Source organism: Nomascus leucogenys, chromosome 1a (genome assembly GCF_006542625.1).
Source record: "Nomascus leucogenys isolate Asia chromosome 1a, Asia_NLE_v1, whole genome shotgun sequence".
Classification (NCBI taxonomy): domain Eukaryota; kingdom Metazoa; phylum Chordata; class Mammalia; order Primates; family Hylobatidae; genus Nomascus; species Nomascus leucogenys.
This window is the reverse complement of record NC_044381.1, coordinates 86,636,111-86,648,137: the sequence shown is the minus strand read 5'-3', so window position 1 is coordinate 86,648,137 and position 12,027 is coordinate 86,636,111. Positions and strand designations below refer to the sequence as shown.

General features: G+C 48.6%; 1 protein-coding gene across 1 annotated transcript in view; it reads right to left on the bottom strand.

Annotated features, from left to right (window-relative positions):
• SUSD6 (sushi domain containing 6) overlaps positions 1-1,366 on the bottom strand; it is a 105,563-nt gene extending 104,197 nt beyond the window's left edge. The window contains exon 1 of the mRNA XM_003263627.3: positions 1,099-1,366. The gene's annotated coding sequence lies outside the window, so the exon portion shown is untranslated. The remainder of the gene's footprint in view (positions 1-1,098) is intronic.
• Between the last annotated feature and the right edge of the window lie 10,661 nt (positions 1,367-12,027).

Below are 12,027 nucleotides of genomic sequence, written 5' to 3'. Positions count from 1 at the left end.
CTATGTATGTTTTTACACCAGAGGAACGAAAACAGCAAGAAATGAATTAACTACTGTGAAGGGTGGAAAGACATACTTCCCATCTCTGTAGATCAAAAAAGAGAGTAAATCCCTAGGCCTAACTGAACTGAGTAATCTTACTGCACCTCTGGAAGAGCACACAGGAGCCCAGTTAGCAAGAGCAACAAAGCCCAGCATGTCGCCTGCCACCGAAAGAAAATTCTGTGGGAACAACAGCTTTAGGCCTCCTTGCCCAGACGCCAACTTCCCTTTAACCAGCCCAAGACTTTATTTTGACGCCTCTTTGCTCCTGGGTCTTGCTGTCCCCATAACCGCCTCCCCCTCCTGCTCCTAAATTCGTCCAGGGTAACTTTTCTCCACTTCAGCAGCTCCCCAGCCACGACTCCCATGAGGGAGAGTCAGATCCACACTCATAGCTGGGGTCTCAAAACCAACTGTAAAAAAAAGAAAGTCTGTATGTACGTGCCTACTTTTTGAAAGAAAAGAGCTGGTTTCGGCGAGTTTCGCCTGGTTAACAAGAGAAGTTTTTGAGATTAAAGAGCAGCCGAGGCGCGGGGGCTCCCGAATGCTGCGGTGCGCACAGGCGGGCTCTGAAATTTCCTCAGGAAATCCACCTTCTCTAAGCCAGCCCTGCCCGAGCGCAAGCCCCGCAGCTTTGCTGGGCTGAGAGCAGTAATGACAGTGGCACAGAGGGCCTCTGCCTACCTCCTCTGCACCCATCGGCACGGCGTCTGGCTCTTCCGGCGCTGCCCGGGCAGCGACGCGGGACGGCGCGCCCCGGACCGCGGGTCACCAAGTTCCCGGCCGCAAACCAGCCGCCGGTCCCCCCGGCCGCGCAGCCCCCACTGCTGGCCGGCTGGCCGCGCCACGCCAGCGCGGGGCTCCCAGCGGCGCAGCTCGCGGCCGGGTGACAGCGGGCCGGCGCAGAGAAGCGCGGGGAGCCGCCGAAGCCGGCCGGGGCTCCGGCCAGTGTCACTCCTGGGCTGTGCGCGCTGGTCCCGCGCCCCTGACAGCCGGCCGGGCGCGTCGGTGGCACTATGCCGGCCCCGCCGCCCCCCGGCCGCAGTGACAACTCACCCGGGAGCCGGCGGAGACCTCCGGGATGGGGGCGCTCACCGCTTCCACGCCGCCGCCTGCGCGCGCCCGCAGCCTTCTCGGGTCTAGGCGAGGCCCCGCGTGCCCTTGTCTAGCTCGCTCTGGCGCTGTGGGCAGAGGACGCGGGCAGGAGGGAGGGAGGCGGCGGGGCGGTCGCCGGCTTCGGAGAATGGAACGCGGCGGTAGCGGCGGCTGCAGCGCCAGCGTCACTGACCCAGCTGTACCGCGCGGGCGGGGGAGGCCCCGCGGAGGGGAGGGGGCGGGGAAGGGGCGGGAAAGGGGCAGGGCCAGACGCGCACGCAACAGCGCCGGCGTCGCGCCGGCGTCGCGTCGCCGAGACCGCCCAGCTGGGAGGCCCCGCACGCACGCGCCGCCGGCCGGGCCAGGTACCCACTGGAGAAGCGACGCGGTTGGGGAGGTGGGGGGTCCTTAAAGGGACAGTCCTCTGCGCTGGAGTGGATGGGGCGGTGGCACCGACTCAGCTGGACTATGCGGCGTTTGCAGTGCGCTCTCCAGTTCGTTTACTATTATTATTATTTGCATTATTGAATTACTATTATTTGCAAAGAATTGTACTGCCCTCAGGTTTACAAGCCTTTTGGCGCATGTTGCCTTGTTAGCTCTTGAATTGCTCGTCTGACCTAGCTCTGAAGCAGGGTATTATCTCCCTGTTAAGCAGTACTCCAAACTGTGGCTCCTAGCCTGCCAACATTAAAGCTGCCCGGGGGGTGGGTGGGGGTGAAAATGCAGATTCGGGGCCCCACCTCCAGCCATTGTGATTCAGTGGGGTCGGACTTGGGAATCTGTATTTTCACTAGCATTCCGAAGTGAGTGATCCTTCAGCATACTAAAAGCACACAAGGGATATCAAGGTTGAGAAAATCACAGTTCAGAGCTAGGACTGGTAGAGTCCGGGCTAGAAGCCTGCCACATTCCTAACTGTATTTCCCCTCTTGAGCCTTGCCTTCTGGGGCTATTTTCTAGCACATCTGAGTGAGCAGTTTGTGCACTGTACGGCTACATCGTTTATTGGTGATCTCTCATGCAGTGTGTCCTCGGTTTATGTGTTTACAGGGCCCGTGGCACCTTGATGGGGAGGACTCTGGCTTTTTATCTTTGTGCCCCAAGGCCTTGCAGCGTGTCAGTCTCAGAGGTCCTCAATAAATGTTAAGGAACTCCTACTTGTAAATCAGTGGTAGAGTCCACATCTGGACCTACAGACTTGTGTCTTTGCCGCAGCTTGGGTCAGGCAGGCCCCTTCTCCCAGATGCTCTTGGACAAAAGGATACACCTCAGGGCCTCTCACCAGGCCTAGTTCTAGTAGGCTTTCAGGAAAAGCGCTGTGAATTAACAGGGCATGTCCTTGTGAAGTAGCTTGAACCAAATAAACAGGATGCTCCTCCCCATGCACACAGACCCATCCCCAAAAGAACCCTTCCCTTCTGGGCCCCACAGCAACCTGTAGCTTGTAGCTATAATGCCTTTTTCATAAGCCTATCCTTGTTCTGCCTTCTTTCTTCCTTGCCTTCTTGGGTCCAGACTCATTAGAGAAGATGGGCACCCCTCCCTTCTTGCTCATTTGGGGCCACATTGCCCAGACTACTAGAAGATTGAAAAGCACACTTCAGAACTACCTGGGTCTGCAGCAGAGCACAACCAAATCAGTGTGGGCAGCAGGAACACGCCAGGCAGACCCAAGGCTCAGGGAGGGGACAAGGGAGAAGGAAGCAAGGGAAAGGGATGGAGGAAAAATTGGAGAAGACGAATGGAGAGAAGGAGAAAAAGAAAGAGAGGAAAGGGAAGAAAGCAGGCATGAATCGTTCAGGTCAGATCAACTGCCGAGGTAACTGAGCCCCTGGCTGTGCACTGAGGTCAGTTTGGCCATTAAGAGGCTCAGTAACTTCATGCAAGAACTGCCACCTTATAAAATCCCTTGTGACACCCTATGCAGATCTGTCCATCATTACCCAAAAATCCTCAGTCGGGCGCGGTGGCTCACGCCTGTAATCCCAGCACTTTGGGAGGCCGAGGCAGGCAGATCACGAAGTCAGGAGTTTGAGACCAGCCTGGACAAAATGGTGAAACCCCTTCTCTACTAAAAATACAAAAGTTAGCCAGGCGTGGTGGCACATGCCTATAATCCTAGCTCTTCCGGAGCCTGAGGCAGGAGAATCACTTGAACTCAGGAAGCAGAGGTTGCAGTGAGCCGAGATCGTGCCATTGCACTCCAGCCTGGGTGACAGAGTGAGACTGTCTCAAAAAAAAAAAAAAAAAAAAAACCTCTCCCAGACCTTCAGGGTCCACAGAATGAACTCAAACTCATCAGCAAGGACTGTAGTATCCTGTGCTCTCCGCAGTCGGGCCCAAATGCTCTCCATCCCTCCACACACCCCACTCCAGCCTCCCCATACCACCTGCTGGTCTCTAACAAGCCATTCCTGTCACATCTGTCACAAACCAGGTGCCCATGCTGTTTCCTCAATCTTGAAGGCCTTCTCTACTTACCCTTCAGAATCTTCCCAAGGCTGCTGCTTCTACTTTTCTGTGGCACTTTGGTTGAGCCCCAAAGTGCCACAGAAAAGTATTAAATTAAAATTTTTAAACATTTTAAATATTTATTTATTTATTTATTTATTTATTTATTTTGACGGAGTCTTGCTCTGTCGCCCAGGCTGGAGTACAGTGGCATGATCTGAGCTCACTGCAACCTCTGCCTCCCGGGTTCAGGGGCTTCTCCTGCCTCAGTCTCCCGAGTAGCTGGGATTACAGCTGGGATTAGCTTCCATTTCCTTCTGCTTTGAATTGCCAGAATCAGGATCAAGTCTCCTCCCTTTATAAATGCCGGCTCACCAGCCTTTCCTGTCTTCTCTTCCCCTCCTATCTGAAGTTCCATTGGCCTCTTCGGTAGAGCTGACAAAAAGCCCCTGTTACATTCTACGTATAGGCCTTGCTCTTCTCACCCACAAAATGGAATGGTACTTCCTGGCCTGGGGTGAATATTATCTTTCTGCTATTGAAAAGATCTCACAAGATGAAGGTTAAGAATAATTTAGACTTAGACATTCTCAAGTGGGAGGGATCACAGATTTTTTAAAATAAAATTCTTTAAAATTTTTAAGATTTTTTTTTTTTTAATTTAATAGCTTTCTCACGCCTGTAATCCCAGCATTTTGGGAAGCTGAGGCAGGCTTATCATTTGAGGCCAGAAGTTCAAGACCAGCCTGGCCAACATGGCAAAACCTCATCTCTACTAAAAATATAAAAATTAGCCTGGCGTGGTGGTGCACGCCTGTAATCCCAGCTATGTGGGAGGCTAGTCACAAGAATTGCTTGAACCTGGGAGGCAGAGGCTGCAATGAGCTGAGATTGTGCCACTGCACTCCAGCCTGGGTGACAGAGTGAGACTCTGTCCCAAATAAATTAATTAATTAACAGCTTTATTGAGATATTCACATACCAGCAATTCACAGTTTAAATTTGTAGATTTATTTTATGTAACTTTACAAATTGTACAAATTTGTACAGGTACAATTGTACATTTAGAGTGAACAATTCAATGGTTTTTAATATATTTACAGAGTTGTACAATATTTTAGAACCTTTTCATGACCCTAAAAAAAAATCCCATACCCATTAGCAGTCACTACCCATTTCCTCCCTCCCTACCACCTTCCCTGCCTCCCTCCCTAGGCAACCAACAATCTACTTTCTGTCTCTATACATTTGCCTATTCTGAGCACTCCCTATAAATGGAATCATACAAATATGTGGCCTTTATAATTGATTTTTTGTTTCTTCCACCTAACATAATGAATTTTAAACCAGAGCTAATTTTTTATTTTCACTTTTTAATTCAGACCCTGCCTTATTCTAAAAGGACTTAAGATGGCTTTTTGAGCTAATATTCCTGGGTCCTTCCAGATTTCCAGCATAAATCTTTGTTTTTTTTTTTTGTTTTTTTTTTTGACGGAGTCTTGCTCTGTCGCCCAGGCTGGAGTGCAGTGGCATGATCTGAGCTCACTGCAACCTCCGCCTCCCAGGTTCAGGGGATTCTCCTGTCTCAGTCTCCCGAGTAGCTGGGACTACAGGTGCGTGCCACCACGCCCAGCTAATTTTTGTATTTTTAGTAGAGATGGGGTTTCACCATGTTAGCTAGGCTGGTCTCAAACTCCTGACCTCAGTGATCAGCCTGCTTCTGCCTCCCAAAGTGCTAGGATTACAGGCATGAGCCACCACACCCGGCCAATTTCCAGCACAAATCTTAATACTCTGTTCTAAATCTAGGTGCTGGAAAATGGCATGGGGGTTAGATTAGTCCCAGTTAGTGGTGAGTAGAATAGCTAGCCATCCCAGTTTGCCTGGGACTAAGGGGATTCCTGGCACATGGGACTTCCAGTGCCAAAATTAGGACATTCCTGGGCCAATCAGGATGAGGTAGTCACTCCTATGATAAGAGTCAGGAGGCATGGTATTCCTTTCATCTCCCAGGAATCTAACAAGGAGTGTGTGCCTTTACTGCTTGCAGGGCAGAACAGAGGAGTTTGGCTCTCTGAAAGTGAGAGACAAGGTTCAGAAATAAGTACATGGAATCTCAGTTGCTATGGTTATTACATACAATAGTAGTAATGACAGCTACTATTTACAAAGCACCTCCTGTATGTCAGGTGCTTGGTAGGGACTTTATACATGTAACCTCTAATTTTGGCAACAGTCCTCCAAGTTCATTATCATTAACACCATTTTACAAGCAAGGCTTAGAGAGATTTTTTTTTTTTTGACATATCAAAACCACATAGTATGTATGTTGCAAAACCAGAATTCATTCTTGTTTGTCTGTTCCAAAGGTCACACTTTCCCAAATAAACCATGTGGTTCCTCCCACCCCCAATAAAAATGGCAAATAAAGATTGAAATTGTCCTCATATCTCTCTTGCTTTTTAAAAAAGTGCTTTTTTGCATACCAGCTAGTTTTTTACAACATCCCCATAAAATGAAGAGACATTATTGTCCCCAATTTTACCTATAAGGAAGTTGAGGCACCGAAAGGTCGCTAGCTTGTCTGATCTCATATAGAAATTAGCATGAGTTTCATGTTTTGATTCAAGATTCCTTGGGCAGGCTTCAAAGCCCTGTGATGGTAAACCCGTTTGGCCCCAGAGGAGGTGGAAAGTGAGGCCACCCTCACCGCAGAATGTCAGAGTCCAAAATGGATGGGTTGTACAGGGCTAGGCCAACAGGAGCTGAGAAGCAACTCCCACTCAAGAGGAGGATGATCTAGGCTCAGGCGGTTATCTGAATTTGTGAGCCTGCACCATCACCAGAAGAAGGCAACCCTTCTTGCAGCTTGTCAGGGGCCTGTGAGAGCCAGGCTTGGTGACGCAATCCCTGCTGGCCACTGGTCGGAGGGAGCTTTGTAGAGGTCAGAGTTCAGGGCTTAGATCTGGGCTATTCACAGCAGCAGCTATGATTCCCTATCCACCCCAACTCTGACCCTAGCCCTAGAAAATGTGCACTTGAGGCTGCCCAATTAGCAGGTACATATAAGAGGGCAACCCAGCCCCACCTGCTCTTCTGAAGCATGTCTTTGACAACATTCTTTCCCTAATACAGGTCAGGTTAACTGGTAAAAGTGTTGGCCCCATTTTTCACACAAGGAAAAGCCAAGGTAGAAAGGCAGCATCCACCTGCTATGGCCCCAGATGGTATCCTAGTGGAAGATGAATGAATATCAGATCCCCCCCACCCCTGGTGCCAACCAGCCTGATGACCTGCTGCTTCTCCTTGCCCTTTGCCCAAGGGCTGGGCAGTGACTCTGGAGACAATCTGCAGGGAGGAAGGAAGGGACTGGGGATAGCCTAGGGCCTGGGCCTTTCTAGACAGAGCCAGCCCACAAACCACACACACACACACACACACACACACACACTGCTCCTGGTCATTGGACACTGTATTCCCTCCCTGATGGTTCATTTTCATGTGATTTAATGGTGAGAAGACAGAGCTGTATGATTGGCCCTGCTAGCTCTGAGCTGCCATAGAGGAATGGAGTTGCTCCCTTCTTCAGACTGTCTGGGGAGGCAGGGATAGGGCTGTGAAGCTCTGGCAGACACAACACCTCAGAAGGCTCTTGGCCCCAGGACTTGTTGGCTGGATCAGTAGGGTCAGTCCCTCTTTTGGCTGGCCAGGGACCTTCAAAATCAGGGTATTTTGATACCTCCAAAATCAGGGTATTTGAAGGTGCTGATGATGGACCCCAAGGTGCAGCTTTACCCCCAGGCATGTCAATGAACCCCCTGAAAAAAGCTCCAATACATTAAATATGTACTGTCTGCCTGACACTTTGCTAGTGGCTCCACATATATGATTTCATTTAATCCTTGCAATAGCCTCTGAAATAGGTATTAATACTGTTATCTTCATTTCGCATATGAGGAAACTGAGGTACATAAAGTTTAAAGATGAGGCCAAGGCCACAGTTACTAGTAGCATGTCGTGCTTCTTAGGGAATACAGCTGTAATTTGCACTGTAAAAAGCAAATGTGATTTTTAAAGGGGGGCCAGAGCAGGTTACCTGCAGTGGTGTGCTGAAGAGTGCTCAAACTGTCAAGAATCAATTCTAAAATGCCGAAGATTTTTGTAAGCTAGTTGTTAAACACAGCCTTTGTTAAAAATTAAATTATGGCCAGGAGCAGTGGCTCACGCCTGTAATCCCAGCACTTTGGGAGGCCAAAGCAAGAGGATCACTTGAGCTCAGAAGTTTGAGACCAGACTGGGCAACAGAGTGAGACCTCTTCTCTACAAAAAATACAAAAATTAGCCAGGCATGGTGGCACACGCCTGTGGTCCCAGCTACTCAGGAGGCTGAGGTGGGAGGATTACTTGAGCCCGGGAGGTCAGGACTAAAGTAAGCTGTGATTGTGCTACTACACTCCAGCCTAGGTGACAGAGCAAGACCCTGTCTCAAAAAAAAAAAAAAAAAAAATTAAAAATTAAAAAAATTAAATTATATATATATATAAAATTAAATTATGGTTGTTAAAGTAATAAATACTCAAGTTACCACTTCCTAATTATTAATTATTTTACTACATTATATATTTTTTTCTTTTTCTGCCTCCCTTCTCTTACATTATACTCTTATCTATGCTTTCAAGTTTATTTATATCTCTTATGAAGCACTGCATCATATTATGCCACTTCTCATCTCTTCTCAACTCCACATTCAGTGACATCACATTGATAGTTTGAAATCAGATACAGTGGAAGTATTTACACCACAGAAATTACCAAATATAAATCAGCTCCCACCTATAGAACAAGTTGCTAAACATTTACAATTGAAATGTGAAACATTTACATCTGGAAAACTGAAAGCTTCCAGCACCAGGGTCTGTAGCAGTAGTGGAGGAGGTGAACCCAGGGCTAGCTGAGCTCACCAGCAGAGCCAGCGGGGTGAGTGGGTGCAGGGCGCCTGTGGAATATCTCTAGGAGGCAGCCAGACCCCATGGTCTCCATTTTACAGGGAAGGTAAGTTCTCAGGCCGGGTGAGAAATGTTTGATGCCTCAAAAGTGTGTCGGTTCCAGCCGGGTGCAGTGGCTCATGCCTGTAATCCCAGCACTTTGGGAGGCCAAGGCGGGCGGATCACCTGAGGTCAGGAGTTCAAGACCAGCCTGACCAATATGGAGAAACCCCGTCTCTGCTAAAAATACAAAATTAGCCGGGCATGGTAGCACATGCCTGTAATTCCAGCTACTCAGGAGGCTGAGGCAGGAGAATGGCTTGAACCTGGGAGGCAGAGGTTGCAGTGAGCCGAGATCATGCCATTGCACTCCAGCCTGGGCAACAAGAGCGAAACTCTGTCTAAAAAAAAAAAAAAGTGTGTCGGTTCTATTTGAGATGCACTCCACCTAGATGCACCATAAAGATTTCTTACTTTCCATATCCCCCAATAGAGTGTGTTCGCCAGTTACCAAGGGAGATGGAGGGACAGGAACCTAAGAGGAAGCCTGCCTTGAAGAAGGGGGCGAGGGGGCTGCTGGTCCTCAGTCCCTTGTGAATGCCTGGCCTCTAGTGGTGGGATTAAGAATGCAGCCTCTGCCCTCCAACCTTAGGTCAAGACGCTCAAACAGAGTCTCCCTCCACAGAGTACCATCACGGCATTTCCCAGCACAGAGCACAGGACAGCTGGGACAATCCTTGTGGGACAAATGGATGATGGACAGAAGCATCTGTTTCCAACAGGAGGGTCTCAACCATCCCCTTAGAACCTATGCCCCCTTTGGATAGTATTTTATGACACCCCCCCATCCCACTACCATGAAATGAAAATCATAGCATAATCTGCCTACACACATAATTGCAAAAAATAAATGCATGCATAGGTTCACCAAAAGACATGTACAAGAATGTTCACAGCATCATTATGCATAATGGCCAGACACTAGAAACAACACAAATGGATATGGTATGTCCACATGATGAAAACGAACAAACTTCTGCCAGGCACGGTGGGCACAGTGGCTCATGTCTGTAATCCCAGCATTCCGGGAGGCCTAGGTGGGCAGATCACTTGAGGTTAGGAGTTTGAGACCAGCCTGGTCAACATAGTGAGACCCCATCTGTACTAAAAATTCAAAAATTAGCGGGGCGTGGTGGTGGGTGCCTGTAGTCCCAGCTACTCGGGAGGCTGAGGCAGGAGAATCGCTTGAACCCGGGAGGCGGAGGTGGCAGGGAGCCGAGATCGTGCCACTGCACTCCAGCCTGGGAGACAGTGAGACTGTGTCTCAAAAAAAAAAAAAGAAAATGAACAAACTTCCAATTCACACAACAACATAGATGAATCTCACAAATATGATTTTGGCTGAAAGAAGTCAGACACGATAAAAGCATGCACTGTATGATTCCATTATATCAAGTTCAAAGGTAGGCAAAATTAATTTAAGGTGTTAGAAATAAGGAGAGTAGTTACCTAGAGGAGTTGTGACTGGGAGGCACCATGAGTTGGACTTCCAGGGTACTGAGAGTGTTCTGGTTATGAAGGTGTGTTCATTTTGCAAAAATTCATAGAGGTGTACTCTTAAGATTTGTCCGCTTTTTTGAAGTATGTAGTTATTCAAGAAAAGGTTTAGTTTTTAAAAAAATCAATACAATGCCCTAACTGTAATATAAAAAAGAAAAGGCCGCTTGCACCTAGAGTCAACTCATAGCAATTACAAATGCAGACAGATGTAGGTGTGTGATTTTAGAGATGCAAATGCCTTCAACAATGTCGCCATTATGTTCTGATATGTTCAGCTCTTGGTAAAATGCTGGAAAATAAAGCACATTTTTCTTGTAGTTGTATTCTCTTTCTCTCCTTTCTTTCCTTCCTTCCTTCCTTCCTTCCTTCCTTCCTTCCTTCTTTCTTTCTTTCTTTTCTTTTTCTGAGACAGAGCCTCGCTCTGTTGCCCAGGCTGGAGTGCAGTGGTGCCATCTTGGCTCACTGCAACCTCTGCCTCCCAAGTTCAAGCAATTCTCCTGCCTCAGCCTCCCAAGTAGCTGGGATTACAGGTGCCTGCCACCACAACCGGCTAATTTTTGTATTTTTAGTAGAGACAGGGTTTTGCCATGTTAGCCAGGCTGGTCTCAAACTCCTGACCTCAGGTGATCCACCTGCCTTGGCCTCCCAAAATGCTGGGATTACAGGCATGAGCCGCCGTGCCTGGCCATTGCTTTCATTTTTTATTTAGTTGCCAGTATTTGAAGATGAGAAGATTTCATGCATTAAAAAGTCCAGATTTCCTGCTTCTCTTGAAAAATCCATCGCTTTGTAAACATCAGTCCTGCATGTGTATGGTCAGGAGACCTGTGTTTGCCACAGCCCCCACCTGACCTTCATTCAGTTTTCCTACCAGGCCTCTGCAGACCCTGGGGCTTCAGGCCATCTCACAGGTCTGTCTCCCGATAGCTACGGGAACTCAGGACAACTAAAAGCTTCCAGAAGGGGCAGAAGAGTTCCAAAGACTCAATGCAATGCCGATAAAGTGGGAAAGGGCTTTCTGGGTGGAAGGAGTGGCATGTTCAAAGGTCCATGCTACAAGAGCAGTGGCATGCCCAAGGGCCATTCCCTCATTCATGGAGACACTTGGCAGAGTCCTTAGGCCCACCGCAGCAGGAGGCCAGGGGTAAGCTAAGAGACAGGCCCGAAGTTTAAAGTTCCCAGGTCTAACACCAGCCTGCTCTCCTGCTCTACACACTTGCTTGGCAGAGGTACAAATTCAAAATAAAAGTGAGTTCCAGGGCTGAGGTGCTGTGGGACAATGCTCACAGTCTCCTTGCACCTGGGACAGCCCTAAGAGATGAGCCAGAGAGTGAGGGAAGTAGCAGGAACAGCCTAGTCCTTACGTCCCTGCAGGGCTGACTTAACGTGGTATGAGTGAAGGGGCAGGAAAGGGCTCCCCTCACGTCTGAAACATATCATTAGGGATGTGCATCCCCTAGCTCAGTGCTTCTCAAACTTTTATGTGCACATGAATTACCTAGGGATCTTGTTAAAACACGGCAGCTCTGAAATGGAGCCTGAAAATCTTCATTTCAAACAACCCACCAGGGATGCTGTGCTATTTGTCCAAAGACCACACTTAGACAGTTGCTGGAGCAGGGTTTCTCAACTGCAGCACTATTGTGTGGGATAAGCATTTGTATGAGCTGTCTTGTATCTTGTAGGATGTTTAACAGCACCCTCGGCCTCTACCCACGTGATGTCAGCAGCAGCCCCCTAGTAGTAACAAGAAAAAATGACTTCGGGCCGGGTGCAGTGGCTCACGCCTATAATCCCAGCACTTTGGAAGGCTGAGGTGGTTGGATCACTTGAGGCCAGGAGTTCAAGACCAGCCTGACCAACATGATGAAACCCCGTATCTACTAAAAAA